Source organism: Ranitomeya imitator, chromosome 1 (genome assembly GCF_032444005.1).
Source record: "Ranitomeya imitator isolate aRanImi1 chromosome 1, aRanImi1.pri, whole genome shotgun sequence".
In the NCBI taxonomy this organism is placed as follows: Eukaryota; Metazoa; Chordata; class Amphibia; order Anura; family Dendrobatidae; genus Ranitomeya; species Ranitomeya imitator.
Window position 1 is genome coordinate 550989469 of NC_091282.1, and position 21192 is coordinate 551010660.

Genomic DNA, 21192 nt, shown 5'->3' on the forward strand with positions numbered 1-21192 from the left:
GGAAGGTGTATGTTTGCTATCTAGCGCCCGACTTAGCCATCAGCACGTAAACACACAATACAGCGTCTTATTGCTGTGACCGCCAGTGCGGCGCCTTGTGCTTTCACAGCGCTTTCCTGACCCAAGCCTGGGTGGTTAGTGGCGTTCGCCAGTGCGGCACTGCATGCACTCTCGTGCTTCTATTGCTGTCACTCTGACACCTCAGTAGCGGTGTCGAGCGCATGAGGTCTATGTACTCAAATCCTGTGTCTTGCGATTGAGTTCTGAGACTCGTTGCTTGCGCTCTTGGTGCGGTACCACGGCCCTGTGACGTAACAGGGTTCGCTTCCTTTACACAGGGTGAGGTTAGCCCATGTGTGTATTCACTTTGTACCGCCATATAGTCCGTCATTACTTGGCAGCAGGTTCCATCTCTGCATGGTGGACCCCGGGCTGTTAACGCACCATACTCTATCTGTCTTATTATTTGGTGCGTTCCGCTAGCCCTAACAGTCCCCACCTGGGACCAAGTAAAAAAATTTTTAAAAAAATTTCCACACGTGTAAAAAACAAACAAAAAAAAAAACTAAATAATGAAAAAAAAAAAAAATTATTCCCATAAATTCATTTCTTTATCTAAATAAAACAAAACAAACAATAAAAGTACACATATTTAGTATCGCCGCGTCCGTAACGACCCCACCTATAAAATTGTATCACTAGTTAACCCCTTCAGTAAACACCGTAAGGAAAAAAAAAAAACGAGGCAAAAAACAACGCTTTACTATCATACCGCGAAACAAAAAGTGGAATAACACGCGATCAAAAAGACAGATATAAATAACCATGGTACCACTGAAAGCATCATCCTGTCCTGCAAAAAACGAGCCGCCATCCAGCATCATCAGCAAAAAAATAAAAAAGTTATAGTCCTCAGAATAAAGCGATGCAAAAATAATTATTTTTTCTATAAAATAGTTTTTATCATATAAAAGCGCCAAAACATAAAAAAAGATATAAATGAGGTATTGCTGTAATCGTACTGACCCGAAGAATAAAACTGCTTTATCAATTTTACCAAACGCGGAACGGTATAAACGCTTCCCCCAAAAGAAATTCATGAATAGCTGGTTTTTGGTCATTCTGCCTCACAAAAATCGGAATAAAAAGCGATCAAAAAATGTCACATGCCCGAAAATGTTATCAATAAAAACATCAACTCGTCCCGCAAGACCTCACATGACTCTGTGGACCAAAATATGGAAAAATTATAGCTCTCAAAATGTGGTAACGCAAAAAATATTTTTTTGCAATAAAAAGCATCTTTTAGTGTGTGACGGCTGCCAATCATAAAAATCCGCTAAAAACCCGCTATAAAAGTAAATCAAACCCCCCTTCATCACCCCTTAGTTAGGGAAAAATTAAAAAATTTAAAAAATGTATTTATTTCCATTCTCCCATTAGGGTTAGGGCTAGCGTTAGGGTTAGGGCTAGGGTTAGGGCTAGGGCTAGGGCTAGAGTTAGGGCTAGGGTTAGGGCTAGGGCTAGGGCTAGAGTTAGGGCTAGGGTTAGGGCTAGGGCTAGAGTTAGGGCTAGGGTTAGGGCTAGGGCTAGGGCTAGGGTTAGGGCTAGGGTTAGGGTTAGGGCTAGGGTTAGGGTTAGGGTTGGGGCTAGGGTTAGGGCTAGGGTTAGGGCTAGGGTTAGGGTTAGGGTTAGGGTTAGGGTTGGGGCTAGGGTTAGGGTTAGGGCTAGGGTTGGGGCTAAATTTAGGGTTAGGGTTTGGATTACATTTACGGTTGGGAATAGGGTTGGGATTAGGGTTAGGGGTGTGTCTGGGTTAGAGGTGTGGTTAGGGTTACCGTTGAGATTAGGGTTAGGGGTGTGTTTGGATTAGGGTTTCAGTTATAATTGGCGGGTTTCCACTGTTTAGGCACATCAGGGGCTCTCCAAACGCGGCATGGCGTCCGATCTCAATTCCAGCCAATTCTGCGTTGAAAAAGTAAAACAATGCTCCTTCCCTTCCGAGCTCTCCCGTGTGCCCAAACAGGGGTTTACCCCAACATATGGGGTATCAGCGTACTCAGGACAAATTGGACAACAACTTTTGGGGTCCAATTTCTCCTGTTACCCTTGGGAAAATACAAAACTGGAGGCTAAAAAATAATTTGTGTGGGAAAAAAATATTTTTAATTTGCGCGGCTCTGCGTTATAAACTGTAGTGAAACACTTGGGGGTTCAAAGCTTTCACAACACATCTAGATGAGTTCCTTGGGGGGTCTAGTTTCCAATATGGGGTCACTTGTGTGGGGTTTCTACTGTTTAGGTACATTAGGGGCTCTGCAAACGCAATGTGACGCCTGCAGACCATTCCATCTAAGTCTGCATTCCAAATGGCGCTCCTTCCCTTCCGAGCCCTCCCATGTGCCCAAACGGTGGTTCCCCCCACATATGGGGTATCAGCGCACTCAGGACAAATTGAACAACAACTTTTGGGATCCAATTTCTCCTGTTACCCTCGGGAAAATACAAAACTGGGGGCTAAAAAATAATTTTTGCGGGAAAAAATTTTTGTTTTATTTTTATGGCCCTGCATTATAAACTTCTGTGAAGCCCTTGGTGGGTCAAAGTGCTCACCACACATCTAGATAAGTTCCTTAGGGGGTCTACTTTCCAAAATGGTGTCACTTGTGGGGGGTTTCAATGTTTAACCACATCAGTGGCTCTCCAAACGCAACATGGTGTCCCTTCTCAATTCCTGTCAATTTTGCATTGAAAAGTCAAACGGCGCTCCTTCGCTTCCGAGCTCTGTCATGCGCCCAAACAGTGGTTTACCCCCACATGTCGGGTATCGGTCTACTAAGGACAAATTGTACAACAACATTTGGGGTCCATTTTCTCCTGTTACCCTTGGTAAAATAAAACAAATTGGAGCTGAAGTAAATTTTTTGTGAAAAAAAGTTAAATATTCATTTTTATTTAAACATTCCAAAAATTCCTGTGAAACACCTGAAGGGTTAATAAACTTCTTGAATGTGGTTTTGAGCACCTTGAGGGGTGCAGTTTTTAGAATGGTGTCAAACTTGGGTATTTCTATCATATAGACCCCTCAAAATGACTTCAAATGAGATGTGGTCCCTAAAAAAAAATGGTGTTGTAAAAATGAGAAATTGCTGGTCAAATTTTAACCCTTATAACTCCCTAACAAAAAAAATTTTTGGTTCAAAAATTGTGCTGACGTAAAGTAGACATGTGAGAAATGTTACTTATTAAGTATTTTGTGTGACATATCTCTGTGATTTAATTGCATAAAAATTCAAAGTTGGAAAATTGTGAAATTTTCAAAATTTTCACCAAATTTCCGTTTTTTTCACAAATAAACGCAGGTAATATCAAACAAATTTTACAAATATCATGAAGTACAATATGTCTCGAGAAAACTGTCAGAATCACTGGGATCCGTTGAAGCGTTCCAGAGTTATAACCTCATAAAGGGACAGTGGTCAGAATTGTAACAATTGGCCCAGTCCATAACGTGCAAACCACCCTTGGGGGTAAAGGGGTTAAATAGGGTGTGGCTGCACCCAAAACTCACAGCAGAGAGATGATTTCAACTGATAATAAGCACTCTGCCATAAGACAGACTCACTGTGTGGATGGGACCACAAGTTCTAACCATACTAATGTAAAACAGGACAGAAGACATATATCCCAGTGAAAGCTGAAGTGAAAGTGCAGCAAAGCCTAGCAGCAATGGCCAAGGTAATAGGACAGGTTTCAGACTCGAATATGACAAGTAATAGTTCATATGTAATGTAAACCACTACTGTTATGAAAGGCAATTCAGAATCACAATGGACATGGAGGTCAGAGCACATACAGTGAACTGACAATAACCCAAAATAATAGAACGAGCTCTGAGACGTGGGAACTCTGCAGACCGCAATCCCTAAGCCTATCAAACCACACTAAAGCCGTGGAGTGCTCCAGACCAGAACCTAGGCGCCTCGTCACAGCCTGAGAAACTAGCTAATCCTGAAGATAGAAAAATAAGCCTACCTTGCCTCAGAGAAATTCCCCAAAGGAAAAGGCAGCCCCCCACATATAATGACTGTGAGTAAGATGAAAACACAAACATAGAGATGAAACAGATTTAGCAAAGTGAGGCCCGACTAGCTGAACAGAACGAGGATAGGGAAGATAACTTTGCGGTCAGCACAAAAACCTATAAAAAACCACGCAGAGGGGACCAAAAAGACCCTCCGCACCGACTAACGGTACGGAGGTGGTCCCTCTGCGTCTCAGAGCTTCCAGCAGGCGAGAAAAACCAATAAAGCAAGCTGGACAGAAAAATGGCAACAAAATAACATAAGCAAAACTTAGCTTTGCAGAGCAGCAGGCCACAGGAATGATCCAGGGAAAAAACAAGTCCCACACTGAAACATTGACAGGAAGCAAAGATCAAAGCATCAGGTGGAGTTAAGTAGAGAAGAAGCTAATGAGCTCACCAGATCACCTGAGGGAGGAAACTCAGAAGCTGCAGTACCACTTTCCTCCACAAACGGAAGATCCCAGAGAGAATCAGCCGAAGTACCACTTGTGACCACAGGAGTGAACTCTGCCACAGAATTCACAACAGTACCCCCCCCCTTGAGGAGGGATCACCGAACCCTCACCAGAGTCCCCAGGCCGACCAGGATGAGCAACATGAAAGGCACGAACAAGATCGGGAGCATGGACATCAGAGGCAAAAACCCAGGAATTATCCTCCTGAGCATAACCCTTCCATTTAACCAGATACTGGAGTTTCCGTCTTGAAACACGAGAATCCAAAATCTTCTCCACAATATACTCCAATTCCCCCTCCACCAAAACCGGGGCAGGAGGCTCAACAGATGGAACCATAGGTGCCACGTATCTCCGCAACAATGACCTATGGAATACGTTATGTATGGAAAAAGAATCTGGAAGGGTCAGACGAAAAGACACAGGATTAAGAACCTCAGAAATCCTATACGGACCAATAAAACGAGGTTTAAACTTAGAAGAGGAAACCTTCATAGGAATATGACGAGAAGATAACCAAACCAGATCCCCAACACGAAGTCGGGGACCCACACGGCGTCTGCAATTAGCGAAAAGTTGAGCCTTCTCCTGGGACAAGGTCAAATTGTCCACTACCTGAGTCCAAATTTGCTGCAACCTGTCCACCACAGTATCCACACCAGGACAGTCCGAAGACTCAACCTGTCCAGAAGAGAAACGAGGATGGAACCCAGAATTGCAGAAAAACGGTGAAACCAAGGTAGCCGAGCTGGCCCGATTATTAAGGGCGAACTCAGCCAAAGGCAAAAAGGACACCCAGTCATCCTGATCAGCAGAAACAAAGCACCTCAGATATGTTTCCAAGGTCTGATTGGTTCGCTCGGTCTGGCCATTAGTCTGAGGATGGAAAGCCGAGGAAAAAGACAAGTCAATGCCCATCCTACCACAAAAGGCTCGCCAAAACCTCGAAACAAACTGGGAACCTCTGTCAGAAACAATATTGTCTGGAATGCCATGCAAACGAACCACATGCTGGAAGAACAAAGGCACCAAATCAGAGGAGGAAGGCAATTTAGACAAGGGTACCAGATGGACCATCTTAGAAAAGCGATCACAGACCACCCAAATGACTGACATCTTTTGAGAAACGGGAAGGTCAGAAATAAAATCCATAGAGATATGTGTCCAAGGCCTCTTCGGGACCGGCAAGGGCAAAAGCAACCCACTGGCACGAGAACAGCAGGGCTTAGCCCGAGCACATATCCCACAGGACTGCACAAAAGTACGCACTTCCCGCGACAGAGAGGGCCACCAAAAGGATCTAGCCACTAACTCTCTGGTACCAAAGATTCCAGGATGACCAGCCAACACCGAACAATGAAGTTCAGAGATAACTCTATTCGTCCACCTATCAGGGACAAACAGTTTCTCCGCTGGGCAACGATCAGGTGTATTAGCCTGAAATTTTTGCAGCACCCGCCGCAAATCAGGGGAGATGGCAGACACAATTACTCCTTCCTTGAGGATACCCGCCGGCTCAGATAAACCCGGAGAGTCGGGTACAAAACTCCTAGACAGAGCATCCGCCTTCACATTTTTAGAGCCCGGAAGGTACGAAATCACAAAGTCAAAATGGGCAAAAAACAACGACCAACGAGCTTGTCTAGGATTCAAGCGCTTGGCAGACTCGAGATAAGTCAAGTTCTTATGATCAGTCAATACCACCATGCAATGCTTAGCTCCTTCAAGCCAATGACGCCACTCCTCGAATGCCCACTTCATGGCCAGCAACTCTCGGTTGCCCACATCATAATTACGCTCAGCAGGCGAAAACTTCCTGGAAAAGAAAGCGCATGGTTTCATCACTGAGCAACCAGAACCTCTCTGCGACAAAACAGCCCCTGCTCCAATCTCAGAAGCATCAACCTCGACCTGGAACGGAAGAGAAACATCTGGTTGACACAACACAGGGGCAGAAGAAAAACGACGCTTCAACTCTTGAAAAGCTTCCACAGCAGCAGAAGACCAATTGACCAAATCAGCACCCTTCTTGGTCAAATCGGTCAATGGTTTAGCAATACTAGAAAAATTGCAGATGAAGCGACGATAAAAATTAGCAAAGCCCAGGAACTTTTGCAGACTTTTCAGAGATGTTGGCTGAGTCCAATCATGGATGGCTTGGACCTTAACAGGATCCATCTCGATAGAAGAAGGGGAAAAGATGAACCCCAAAAATGAAACCTTCTGCACACCAAAGAGACACTTTGATCCCTTCACAAACAAAGAATTAGCACGCAGGACCTGAAAAACCGTTCTGACCTGCTTCACATGAGACTCCCAATCATCCGAGAAGATCAAAATGTCATCCAAGTACACAATCAGGAATTTATCCAGGTACTCTCGGAAGATGTCATGCATAAAGGACTGAAACACTGATGGAGCATTGGCAAGTCCGAACGGCATCACGAGATACTCAAAATGACCCTCGGGCGTATTAAATGCAGTTTTCCATTCATCACCTTGCTTAATTCGCACCAGATTATACGCACCACGAAGATCTATCTTTGTGAACCAACTAGCCCCCTTAATCCGAGCAAACAGATCAGATAACAATGGCAAGGGGGGGGTGGCTTCCTGTACTGTTATGAAAGGCAATTCAGAATCACAATGGACATGGAGGTCAGAGCACATACAGTGAACTGACAATAACCCAAAATAATAGAACGAGCTCTGAGACGTGGGAACTCTGCAGACCGCAATCCCTAAGCCTATCAAACCACACTAAAGGTAGCCGTGGAGCGCTCCTGACCAGAACCTAGGCGCCTCGTCACAGCCTGAGAAACTAGCTAATCCTGAAGATAGAAAAATAAGCCTACCTTGCCTCAGAGAAATTCCCCAAAGGAAAAGGCAGCCCCCCACATATAATGACTGTGAGTAAGATGAAAACACAAACATAGAGATGAAACAGATTTAGCAAAGTGAGGCCCGACTAGCTGAACAGAACGAGGATAGGGAAGATAACTTTGCGGTCAGCACAAAAACCTATAAAAAACCACGCAGAGGGGACCAAAAAGACCCTCCGCACCGACTAACGGTACGGAGGTGGTCCCTCTGCGTCTCAGAGCTTCCAGCAGGCGAGAAAAACCAATAAAGCAAGCTGGACAGAAAAATAGCAACAAAATAACATAAGCAAAACTTAGCTTTGCAGAGCAGCAGGCCACAGGAATGATCCAGGGAAAAAACAAGTCCCACACTGAAACATTGACAGGAAGCATAGATCAAAGCATCAGGTGGAGTTAAGTAGAGAAGAAGCTAATGAGCTCACCAGATCACCTGAGGGAGGAAACTCAGAAGCTGCAGTACCACTTTCCTCCACAAACGGAAGATCCCAGAGAGAATCAGCCGAAGTACCACTTGTGACCACAGGAGTGAACTCTGCCACAGAATTCACAACACACTGCAGAGTAAAACATATCCTTTCTTCAATATTCATTGCATTTTCCAGATGAAATATTAGTTTAAGTGCAAGTTAATAACAAGGGAAGAACACTGATGTGTATCAGACTAATTTAGTCTTCATTCATAGCCTAAAGGTACCGTCACATTTAGCGACGCTGCAGCGATCTAGACAACGATCCCGATCGCTGCAGCGTTGCTGTGTCGTCGCTGGAGAGCTGTCACACAGACAGCTCTTCAGCGACCAACTATGTGAAGTCCCCTGGTAACCAGGGTAAACATTGGGTTACTAAGCGCAGGGCCGCGCTTAGTAACCCGATGTTTACCCTGGTTACCAGCGTAAACGTAAAAAAAACAAACACTACATACTTACATTCCGGTGTCTGTCCCCCGGCACTGTGTTTCTCTGCACTGACTGTGAGCGCCAGCCGGAAAGCATAGCGGTGACGTCACTGCTGTAATCTGCTTTCCGGCCGGCGCTCACAGTGCTGAGAAGCACAGCGCCGGGGGACAGACACTGGAATGTAAGTATGTAGTATTTGTTTTTTTTAACGTTTACGCTGGTAACCAGGGTAAACATCGGGTTACTAAGCGCAGCCCTGCGCTTAGTAACCCGATGTTTACCCTGGTTACCCATGAAGACATCGCTGAATCGGCATCACACACGTCGATTCAGCGATGTCTGTGGGAGTCCAGTGACGAAATAAAGTTCTGGACTTTCTGCTCCGACCAACGATGGCACAGCAGGATCCTGATCGCTGCTGCCTGTCAAACTCAACGATATTGCTAGCCAGGATGCTGCAACGTCACGGATCGCTAGCGATATCGTTTAGTGTGACGGTACCTTAAGTGATTACACATTTCAGACTAATCTGGTCTTTACTCATACTATGAGCTACATTTGCGCAATAATTTGTTGATTTGTGCTTCCTTTAGTTACTTTTCAAAAGTGGTGCAGAAAAGTTAAAAATTTATGTTTTTATTTTGCTGGTAGCACCTTACTCCTTATCTAATTGGTACTGTAAGGCCGGGATCACACATGCGAGAAATACAGCCGAGTGTCGCATGTTAATACCCGGCATTGCCGCCGTCACTCAGGAGCGGAGCGTGCGGCCACATAGCAATACATGGAGCCGCATGCTCCACTCTGGAGTGACAGCGGCAATGCCGGGTATTAACATGCGAGACTTGCCCGTATTTCTCACATGTGTGATCCCGGCCTAAGGGTTTCGTACTCACTCAGGTACGACAGGAGGAAGACAGGAGACACGTTCTCTTAAAAGTCCATGTTGGTTTATTTGCTTCATAAACCCAACAGAAACAACAAAAGGTTCACGGCCTTTAGAGCATGCAAAACAACACAAATGTCCTTAGTTGGATTCTGATCTCTCGGGCATGTGGGCAATGTCCAGCACGCAGGATTGGTCTGGAGCCCCACACAGGAAGGCTTCTCCTTCTCTGCACACAGACTATGTGGGGTATGTGGGCAGAAAGAGCCACCATTTGTCATAGCTACCCTCAACCCGGACCCAGGTCACTAAACAACAACATAGTGATCATGTGCACTAAAGAAAAATACTCCTGGTTGCATCGCAGGGAGCAGCCATCTCTGCCACACATACCTCCTATTGACTACACGCCATAAGCCTCCTTACAGTACCCATAAAAGCACACGAGTGTTATGACCTGGTGGTTAGGAGCACCAGGAATAACCTGATGGTTAAACTCACAGGACAAGCTCTGGGAAGTGGGAACTTTGCTGACCGCAATCCCTAATCCTATCACACACACTAGAAATAGCCGTGGAGCGTACCTAACAGGCCTAGACGCCTCGGCACAGCCTAAGAACTAGCTAGCCCTAGAGATAGAAAATAAAGCCTACCTTGCCTCAGAGAAATTTCCCCAAAGGAAAAGGCAGCCCCCCACAAATATTAACTGTGAGTTAGGATGAAAGTCACAAACACAGAAATGAAACAGGTTTAGCAAAGGGAGGCCAGAATAACTAAATAGACAGAGGATAGGAAAGGTATCTTTGTGGTCAGCACAAAAACTACAAAAGACCACGCAGAGTGTGCAAAAAGACCCCTGCACCGACTCACGGTGCGGAGGCGCCACCCTGCATCCCAGAGCTTCCAGCTAGCAAGACAAAATCATGAAAGCAAGCTGGACTAGAAAACCATGAACGGAAAATAACAAACGGGGACTTAGCTTCTTGCAGGAAGAGACAGGTCTCCAGAAAGATCCAAAAGTGAACTGAACCAGCACAGGAACATTGACAGCTGGCATGGAGTAACGATCTGAGTGGAGTTAAATAGAGCAGCCAACCAAAGGATAAACCACGTCACCTGTGTAAGGAACCTCAGAAGCAGCAGCTTCACTCACAGCCACCAGAGGGAGTCCATGGACAGAACTCGCCGAAGTACCATTCACGACCACAGGAGGGAGTTCAACAACAGAATTCACAACACACGAGTATTTCTTAAATATAAATTTATTTTGTTTTAGATCGACTCACTCGGCTGCTTAAAATCGTAGCCACTGGAACACTTTCCTTTTAAGTTTGCAAATAGTTTATTAAAACCGTACTGCATAAACTTATTCAAAATTAGGTAAACAAAACATGTCCTTTCCGGGAAAAACAAAATAGCATACAGTGCAGTCTGTGTGGCTATTGTGATCTGCTCCCTCAGGGGAACAAAAACAAGGTTCAGTTCTCTTTAACACAAGCCCGGCCTTTGAGCTATCATCCCCAGACACACTGAACATTGAGCTCCACATTTACCTTCTGGACCACACTCTAGACTGAAGATATGGTGAACAGCCTCCCACCCACTCTTCAGTTGTTCACAAAACCCTGCCATAAAAAAGGTGGATTAACCCCTCTCGACACTTAGTATGCTGAAGCATTTTTCCAGGTTCATATAATTGACGCTAACATCCTGAGTGACACATTTCCCCTCCAGCATTTTACCAGTGACCTTCTTACAACACATTGAATTTAATCAGTGGCTTACCCATTCTGAGTATCTCAGACTTCCATATTCTACTGCAATTAACAGTAATTTGCTACTGACAGTGACAACTTTGTTATTTGCAACACAATTTTATATTTTAAAATGTGTCTATTAATGCTAAAAATAGTGAATCCAGCACAAAGTAAGTAACTCTCACTCTATCATGGGGCAAAATTTTTTTTGCAAATTACTCAATTTTCTATTCATCGTTGGAGCTATAGCCCAAGAGGGAAGCACATACATTAGCAGCAGAGCTTAAGAAATAAGAATATAAGAAAGAAAAATGCTATTAAGATGCTGCAATGGATACGCAATTAATGTTTCTGACCTCATTTCAATGGATCTCCTGTAGAAGACATTAATGTAATGAAAATGAACCCATTGTTAAAAAATTCAATTTAGTTGTGTAGCAAAAGGTTTTACTTCTGGTGACATCACTCACTGGAACGACACAGAAAAACTAAATTGCAGGGTTCAGCAGATGAATGAAGCCAGAAGACTCTCGGCTCCTCTTCTTATACTTGGCATGTATTATCACTATGATGACAAGGTCAATTTGCTTGTCATAACTAGGAAATAAATGGAGCACATAAACATGAATACAAAAAACTGTAGAAAGGAAATGCAGATGTTCTGATATATAGTACTGTGCAAACGTTTTAAGCGGGTATGGAAAAAATGCTATAAAATAAGAATACTTTGAAAAGTAAAAGTGTTAAAGTGTTTATCAATTAACAAAATGTAACATTAATTAACAAAATAGAAATCTAAATCAAATCAATACTTGATGTGGCCACTATTTTTCTTCAAAACTAAATGTATTCTACCGTATGTACAGTTGCAAAAAGTTTGCAAACAAAAGGGAAAACTAACCAGTTCTTCTGTGAATGCAGGCTGTGACAAAGTCACTGGCAAAGTGCTAGAGAGGAGATACGTTTCACTAAGGCTATTAGCTTCAGTGATTCGAAATGCACAAGTTTACTCTAACACAATATGTGTTGAGAGGGGTCAATCGGCATTTTAAGGCCTGGGTTTTTGTGGACAACCATAGAGCAGGTGGAATGTTGTCCACCTTATCTCCACCCTAGGGTGTGGTCTGGGGTTCAAATAGTCGGCCTCTTGAGTAGTGATGGGCAAGCACTAAAATGCTTGGGTGCTCATTGTTCGGGTCGAGCGAATTGGAATACTTGGGTACTCGACCCGAGCACCGAGCCCAATATAAGTCTTTTGGAAACCCAAGCATTTTTACTGCGATCCCCTGGAGGCCCTTTTAAGGTCTACAAACACCTGAAAATGATAGAAACACTGGTCAAATGACACGGGAACATCATAGGGATCACTCCTGGAAGCATTTCTGACTCCTAGGTCACAGCTGTAAGCAATGTAGTCAGAGTTTCATGCCATTTTTACAGGTGCACAAAAAAACATACAAAAACTAAACCAAAATGGATTTTGCTGGGAAATATGATAAGGTACATCCTTTCCAGGGTAATGACATATATAAAGCCAAATACAGTTATATGAAAAAGTTTGGGCACCCCTATTAATCTTAAGCTTAATGCTTTATAAAAATTGTTGTTTTTGCAACAGCTATTTCAGTTTCATATATCTAATAACTGATGGACACAGTAATGTTTCTGCCTTGAAATGAGCTTTATTGTACTAACAGAAAATGTGCAATCTGCATTCAAACTAAATTTGACAGGTGCATAAGTATGGGCACCCTTATCATTTTCTTGTTTTAAATACTCCTACCTACTTTTTACTGACTTACTAAAGCACTGTTTTTGGTTTTCTAACCTCATTGAGCTTTGAACTTTATAGCCAGGTGTATGCAATCATGAGAAAAGCTACTTAAAGTGGCCACTTGTAAGTTGTTCTCCTGTTTGAATCTCCTCTGAATGGTGGCATCATGGGCTCCTCAAAACAACTGTCTAATGATCTGAAAACAAAGATTATTCAACATAGTTGTTCAGGGGAAGGATACAAAAAGCTGTCTCAGAGATTTAACCTGTCAATTTCCACTGTGAGGAACATAGTAAGGAAATGGAAGAACACAGGTACAGTTATTGTTAAGGCCAGAAATGGCAGGCCAAGAAAAACATCAGAAAGGCAGAGAAGAAGAATGGTGAGATCAGTCAAGGACAATCCTCAGACCACCTCCAGAGAGCTGCAGCATCAACTTGGTGCAGATGGTGTCACTGTGCATCGGTCAACTATACAATGCACTTTGCACAAGGAGAAGCTGTACGGAAGAGTGATGCGAAAAAAGCCGTTTTTTTGAGTCGGCTGAGGTATGCAAAAGCACATTTGGAGAAGCCAATTTCTTTTTGGAAGAAGGTCCTGTGGACTGATGAAACTAAGATTGAGTTGTTTGGCCATACAAAAAGGCGTTATGCGTGGCGGCCAAAAACACAGCATTCCAAGAAAAACACTTGCTACTCACAGTAAAATTTGGTGGAGGTTCCATCATGCTTTGGGGCTGTGGGGAGAATGCCGGCATCGGGAATCTTGTTAAAGTTGATGGACGCATGGATTCCTCTCAGTATCAGCAGATTCTTGACAATAATGTTCATGAATCAGTGACAAAGTTGAAGTTACGCAGGGGATGGATCTTTCAGCAAGACAATGATCCAAAACACCGCTCCAAATCTACTCAGGTATTCATGCAGAGGAACAATTACACTGTTCTGGAATGGCAATCCCAGTCCCCAGACCTGAATATCATTGAACATCTGTGGGATCATTTGAAGAGGGCTGTCCATGCTCGGCGACCATCAAACTTAACTGAACTGGAATTGTTTTGTAAATAGGAATGGTCAAAAATACCTTCATTCAGGATCCAGGAACTCATTAAAAGCTACAGGAAGTGACTAGAGGCTGTTATTTTTGCAAAAGGAGGATCTACTAAATATTAATGTCACTTTTCTGGTGGGGTGCCTGTTATGATGCGGTGGTCTAGGAGCAACATGGAACGAGCTCTGAAGGAAGTGGCAACTGTACTGACCGCAGTCCCTAAGCTCAACACAACACTAGAAGTAGCCGTGGAATGCTCCTAACTCTCCCTAGGCATCTCGTCAAAGACTAAGAGCTAACTACCCCTAAAGAAAGAAGCAGGAAAGCTATCTTGCCTCAGAGAAAATCCCCAAAGGATAGATTAGCCCCCCACAAATAATGACTGTGAGTGGAGAGGAAAAAGACATACACAGAATGAAACCAGGATAAGCACAGGAGGAAGCCCAAGAGCAGAACTCACAAAAGTGCCACTTACAACCACCGGAGGGAGCCCAAGAGCGGAATTCACAACAGGTGCCCATACTTATGCACCTGTCAAATTTTGTTTGAATGCAGTTTGCACATTTTCTGTTAGTACAATAAACCTCATTTCAAGGCAGAAACATTACTGTGTCCAACAGTTATTATATATATGAAACTGAAATAGCTGTTGCAAAAAAACAATTTTTATACAACATTAAGCTTAATAATAATATAATAATAATCTTTATATAGCACTAACATATTCCGCAGCGCTTTACAGTTTTGCACACATTATCATCACTGTCCCTGATGGGGCTCACAATCTAAATTCCCTATCAGTATGTCTTTGGAATGTGGGAGGAAACCAGAGTACCCAGAGGAAAGCCACGCAAACACGGGGAGAACATACAAACTCCTTGCAGATGGTGTCCAAGGTGGGATTGGAACCCAGGACTCCAGCACTGCAAGGCTGCAGTGCTAACCACTGAGCCACTGTGCTGCCCAGATTAATAGGGGTGCCCAAACTTTTTCCTATAACTGTAATTAACCCCAGACCAAAATGTTCCTCCATCACTTGGGCTCTGTTCACACGCAGGGTTTTTGATGAGTTTTTCAACTTTATCATTGCTTTCAACCAGTACAAATGCTTTCACTGGGAAATGTCATTGTAACATTTAACAACCCTAGCTGGCCATGTGCTGTGTGACACATAAGGAGACACATCTTGTTTCATTTATGAAGGAGTGACTCTTAAAGTCACAAAGCCTATTTTTAGAGGGGCACCAGGTAACATTAATATTCTTAAAGGGCCATTATTAAACAGTGGGGCTCCTATGCTGTTATTGCCTATGCAGTGAGTGGCTGGGCTGCCAAGAATTACGACACAATGTTTCATTGACTGCAAGGCCTGCCCTGCTACCAAGTCATATGCACCCCAATAAGCCTTTGAACCCAGGTACTGGACAGCCACAGGAAAACCCACTTCACATTATTCATTTTGTACTCGCATACTGTTTTCTTATGTATTAACTGCAAGGCCTGCCCTGCTACCAAGTCATATGCACCCCAATAAACCTTTGAACCCAGGTACTGGATGGCCACAGGAAAACCCACTTCACATTCTTCAGTTGGTCCTGCCATACTGTTTCCTTATGCATTGAATGCAAGGGCCGCCTTGACCCAAATTTGCACGCACCCCAATTACCCCTTGAAAGAAACATGGAGGAGGGCCTCAAAAAAAACTGTCCCGTTGCAAAGGAGCAAGTCTCCTAGACTTGTAATGCCCATACACTAAATGTATGGACTGACAAACATTTCCTCATGGGGGAGTACATTTAAAAAAATTTTTTTATGGGGATCATAGACACTCTTGCCAAAAAATAGACTGGCTGTAGCAGCATGGAACATGTTTACCCTGGTGTTCTAGTGGCAGTGGATGATGAGACGTGGAGGAAGGTCTCATTAAAAAATAGGCCCAATTTAAAGGAATGGGTCTTCCATATTTGTAATGCCGGGATGACATGAGGCTGGGCTGTGTGTAATCACCCTGTATGGTTCCTTTCTCCATGTACTCGTGCTCCGCCTGCAATGCATCCTCTTTAATTGTGAGCAAAGAGGTTTTCAGAATGCAGAGAAGCGGGATTGTGATGCTAATTATGGCATCATCGCCGCTCACCATCTTGGAGCAGTCCTCAAAGTTTTGGAGGATGGTACATATGTCTGACATCCATGTCCATCCTGAGGTCTTATGTGTGGAGTCTGAACTGAATAACGGCGGCCTTGTTGATGCTGATAGGCAACAACTGCCCTCTTCTGCTCACAAATACTTTACAACATATGCAGTGTAGAGTTCCAACGCGTGGGGACATCACACACCAGTCGGTGACTGGAAGCTGCAAACGCTGCTGAAGCACGGCAAGGTTGCTGAAGTTGTAGCTGACATTCTAAAATGGGCAGACAGGTGGCGTATTTTCACTAGCAGATCCGGCAGCTCTGGGTAGCTTTTGAGAAAACATTGAACAACGAGGTTAAGCACACGGACCAGGCAAGGTACACGTGTGAGCTCAGAGCCGCCACCAGGTTCTGGCCATTGTCACACATGAACATGCCTGGCTTTAGGTTCAGCAGTGTCAGCCAAAAATCTGACTGCCCTTTCGGCGCTGTCCACAACTCTTCAGCATTGTGCGGTTTGTCACCAAAGTAGATTAGCCTCAGCATAGCCTGTTGCCGCTTGGCTGAGGCAGTGCTGCAGTGCTTTCAACTGCTAAATGATGTGCTCAATTCAAAGATGGAGGCTGAAGAGGAGGAGGAGGTGCAGGAGCTGCAGACAGTGGGGGCAACCCTGATTGACGTAGGGCCTGGAATCCTCGGCGTCAGGAGGATGTGTTCCATCCCAAGGTCTGACTTGGTCCCGGCTTCCACTATGTTAACCCAGTGTGCCGTCAGTGAGATGTACCGTCCCTGCCCACAAGTACTTGTCCATGTGTCCGTGGTTAGGTGGACTATCCCAGTAACCTCATTGTTCAGGGCATGGGTAATTGTTATGATTAGGTAATTCAGAACCACAATGGACCTTGAAGTCCAGAGCACACAAGTGACCAGACAACAACCAAAAAACATAGGACGAGCTCTGAGACGTGGGAACTCTGCTGACCGCAATCCCTAATCCTATCACACCACACTAGAGGTAGCCGTGGATTGTGCCTAACGCTCCCTATGCAACTCGGCACAGCCTGAGAAACTAGCTAGACCTGAAGATAGAAAAATAAGCCTACCTTGCCTCAGAGAAATTCCCCAAAGGAAAAGGCAGCCCCCCACATATAATGACTGTGAGTTAAGATGAAATTACAAACACAGAGATGAAATAGATTTAGCAAAGTGAGGCCCGACTTACTGAATAGACCGAGGATAGGAAAGATAGCTTTTCGGTCAACACAAAAACCTACAAATAACCACGCAGAGGGGCAAAAAGACCCTCCGCACCGACTAACGGTACGGAGGTGCTCCCTCTGCGTCTCAGAGCTTCCAGCAAGCAAGAAAAACCAATTAAGCAAGCTGGACAGAAAATATAGCAACAAAATAACACCAGCAGAACTTAGCTTATGTTGGGCAGACTGGCCACAGGAACGATCCAGGAGGAAGCAAGACCAATACTAGAACATTGACTGGAGGCCAGGATCAAAGCACTAGGTGGAGTTAAATAGAGCAGCACCTAACGACTTAACCTCATCACCTGAGGAAGGAAACTCAGAAGCCGCAGTACCACTCATGACCACAGGAGGGAGCTCGACCACAGAATTCACAACAGTACCCCCCCTTGAGGAGGGGTCACCGAACCCTCACCAGAGCCCCCAGGCCGACCAGGATGAGCCATATGAAAGGCACGAACAAGATCGGCAGCATGGACATCAGAAGCAAAGACCCAGGAATTATCTTCCTGACCATAACCCTTCCACTTAACCAGATACTGAAGTTTCCGTCTCGAAACCCGAGAATCCAAAATCTTCTCCACTATATACTCCAACTCCCCCTCCACCAAAACCGGGGCAGGAGGATCAACAGATGGAACCATAGGTGCCACGTATCTCCGCAACAATGACCTATGGAATACGTTATGGATGGAAAAAGAATCTGGAAGGGTCAAACGAAAAGACACAGGATTAAGAACCTCAGAAATCCTATACGGACCAATGAAACGAGGCTTAAACTTAGGAGAGGAAACCTTTATAGGAATATAACGAGATGACAACCAAACCAAATCCCCAACACGAAGTCGGGGACCCACACAGCGTCTGCGATTAGCGAAACGTTGAGCCTTCTCCTGGGACAAAGTCAAATTGTCCACTACATGAGTCCAAATCCGCTGCAACCTGTCCACCACAGTATCCACACCAGGACAGTCCGAAGACTCAACCTGCCCTGAAGAGAAACGAGGATGGAACCCAGAATTGCAGAAAAACGGCGAAACCAAGGTAGCCGAGCTGGCCCGATTATTAAGGGCGAACTCAGCCAATGGCAAAAAGGACACCCAATCATCCTGATCAGCAGAAACAAAACATCTCAGATATGTTTCCAAGGTCTGATTGGTTCGTTCAGTCTGGCCATTTGTCTGAGGATGGAAAGCCGAGGAAAAAGACAAATCAATGCCCATCCTAGCACAAAAGGCTCGCCAAAACCTCGAAACAAACTGGGAACCTCTGTCAGAAACGATGTTCTCTGGAATGCCATGCAAACGAACCACATGCTGGAAGAACAATGGCACCAAATCAGAGGAGGAAGGTAATTTAGCCAAGGGCACCAAATGGATCATCTTAGAGAAACGATCACAAACTACCCAAATGACCGACATTTTTTGAGAGACGGGGAGATCCGAAATAATATCCATAGAGATATGTGTCCAAGGCCTCTTCGGGACTGGCAAGGGCAAAAGCAACCCACTGGCACGAGAACAGCAGGGCTTAGCCCGAGCACAAATCCCACAGGACTGCACAAAAGAACGCACATCCCGCGACAGAGACAGCCACCAAAAGGATCTAGCCACCAAATCTCTGGTACCAAAGATTCCAGGATGACCAGCCAACACCGAACAATGAACCTCAGAGATAACTTTATTCATCCACCTATCAGGGACAAACAGTTTCTCCGCTGGGCAACGATCAGGTTTATTAGCCTGAAATTTTTGCAGCACCCGCCGCAAATCAGGGGAGATGGCAGACACAATTACTCCCTCTTTGAGAATACCCGCCGGCTCAGGCAAACCCGGAGAGTCGGGCACAAAACTCCTAGACAGGGCATCCGCCTTCACATTTTTAGAGCCCGGAAGGTACGAAACCACAAAGTCAAAACGGGAGAAAAACAGCGACCAACGAGCCTGTCTAGGATTCAACCGTTTAGCAGACTCGAGATAAGTCAAGTTCTTGTGATCAGTCAAGACCACCACGCGATGCTTAGCTCCTTCAAGCCAATGGCGCCACTCCTCGAATGCCCACTTCATGGCCAGCAACTCTCGATTGCCAACATCATAATTTCGCTCAGCAGGCGAAAACTTCCTGGAAAAGAAGGCGCATGGCTTCATCACCGAGCAATCAGAACCTCTTTGCGAAAAAACAGCCCCTGCTCCAATTTCAGAAGCATCAACCTCGACCTGGAACGGAAGCGAAACATCTGGTTGACACAACACAGGGGCAGAAGAAAAACGACACTTTAACTCTTGAAAAGCTTCCACAGCAGCAGAAGACCAATTGACCACATCAGCACCCTTCTTGGTCAAACCGGTCAATGGTTTAGCAATACTAGAAAAATTACAGATGAAGCGACGATAAAAATTAGCAAAGCCAAGGAACTTTTGCAGACTCTTCAGAGATGTCGGCTGAGTCCAATCATAAATAGCCTGGACCTCAACAGGGTCCATCTCGATAGTAGAAGGGGAAAAAATGAACCCCAAAAATGAAACCTTCTGAACACCAAAGATACACTTTGATCCCTTCACAAACAAAGAATTAGCACGCAGGATCTGGAACACCATTCTGACCTACTTCACATGAGACTCCCAATCATCCGAGAAGACCAAAATATCATCCAAGTATACAATCAGGAATTTATCCAGGTACTCTCGGAAGATGTCATGCATAAAGTACTGAAATACTGATGGAGCATTGGCAAGTCCGAATGGCATAACTAGGTACTCAAAATGGCCCTCGGGCATATTAAATGCAGTTTTCCATTCATCGCCCCGTTTAATACGCACAAGATTATATGCACCACGAAGATCTATCTTGGTGAACCAACTAGCCCCCTTAATCCGAGCAAACAAATCAGATAGCAGCGGCAAGGGGTACTGAAATTTGACCGTGATTTTATTTAGAAGGCGGTAATCAATACAAGGTCTCAGCGAACCATCCTTCTTGGCCACAAAAAAGAACCCTGTTCCCAGTGTCGATGACGACGGGCGAATATGACCCTTCTCCAAGGATTCTTTTACGTAACTCCGCATAGCGGCGTGCTCAGGTACAGATAAATTAAACAATCGACTCTTAGGAAACTTACTACCAGGAATCAACTTGATAGCACAATCACAATCCCTATGCGGAGGTAGGGCATTGGACATGGGCTCATCGAATACATCCCGGTAATCAGACAAGAACTCTGGGACCTCAGAAGGGGTGGATGATGAGATAGACAGAAATGGAACATCACCATGTACCCCCTGACAACCCCAGCTGGACACAGACATTGATTTCCAATCTAATACTGGGTTATGGACTTGTAGCCATGGCAACCCCAACACGACCACATCATGCAGATTATGCAACACCAGAAAGCGAATATCCTCCCGGTGCGCAGGAGCCATGCACATGGTCAGCTGGGTCCAATACTAAGGCTTATTCTTGGCCAAAGGCGTAGCATCAATTCCTCTCAATGGAATAAGACACTGCAAGGGCTCCAAGACAAACCCACAGCGCCTAGCAAACTCCAAGTCCATTAAATTCAGGGCAGCACCTGAATCAACAAATGCCATGACAGAATAGGAAGACAAAGAGCAGATCAAAGTAACGGACAAAAGAAATTTCGACTGTACCGTACCAATGGAGGCAGACTCAGCGAACCGGTTAGTGCGCTTAGGACAATCGGAGATAGCATGAGTGGAATCACCACAGTAGAAACACAGACCATTCTGACGTCTGTGTTCCTGTCTTTCAGCTCAGGTCAAAGTCCTATCGCACTGCATAGGCTCAGGTTTATGCTCAGATAATACCGCCAAATGGTGCACAGATTTACGCTCACGCAAGCGTCGACCGATCTGAATGGCCAAAGACATAGACTCATTCAGACCAGCAGGCATAGGAAATCCCACCATGACATCCTTAAGGGCTTCAGAGAGACACTTTCTGAAGATAGCTGCCAGCGCATATTCATTCCATTGAGTGAGCACGGACCACTTTCT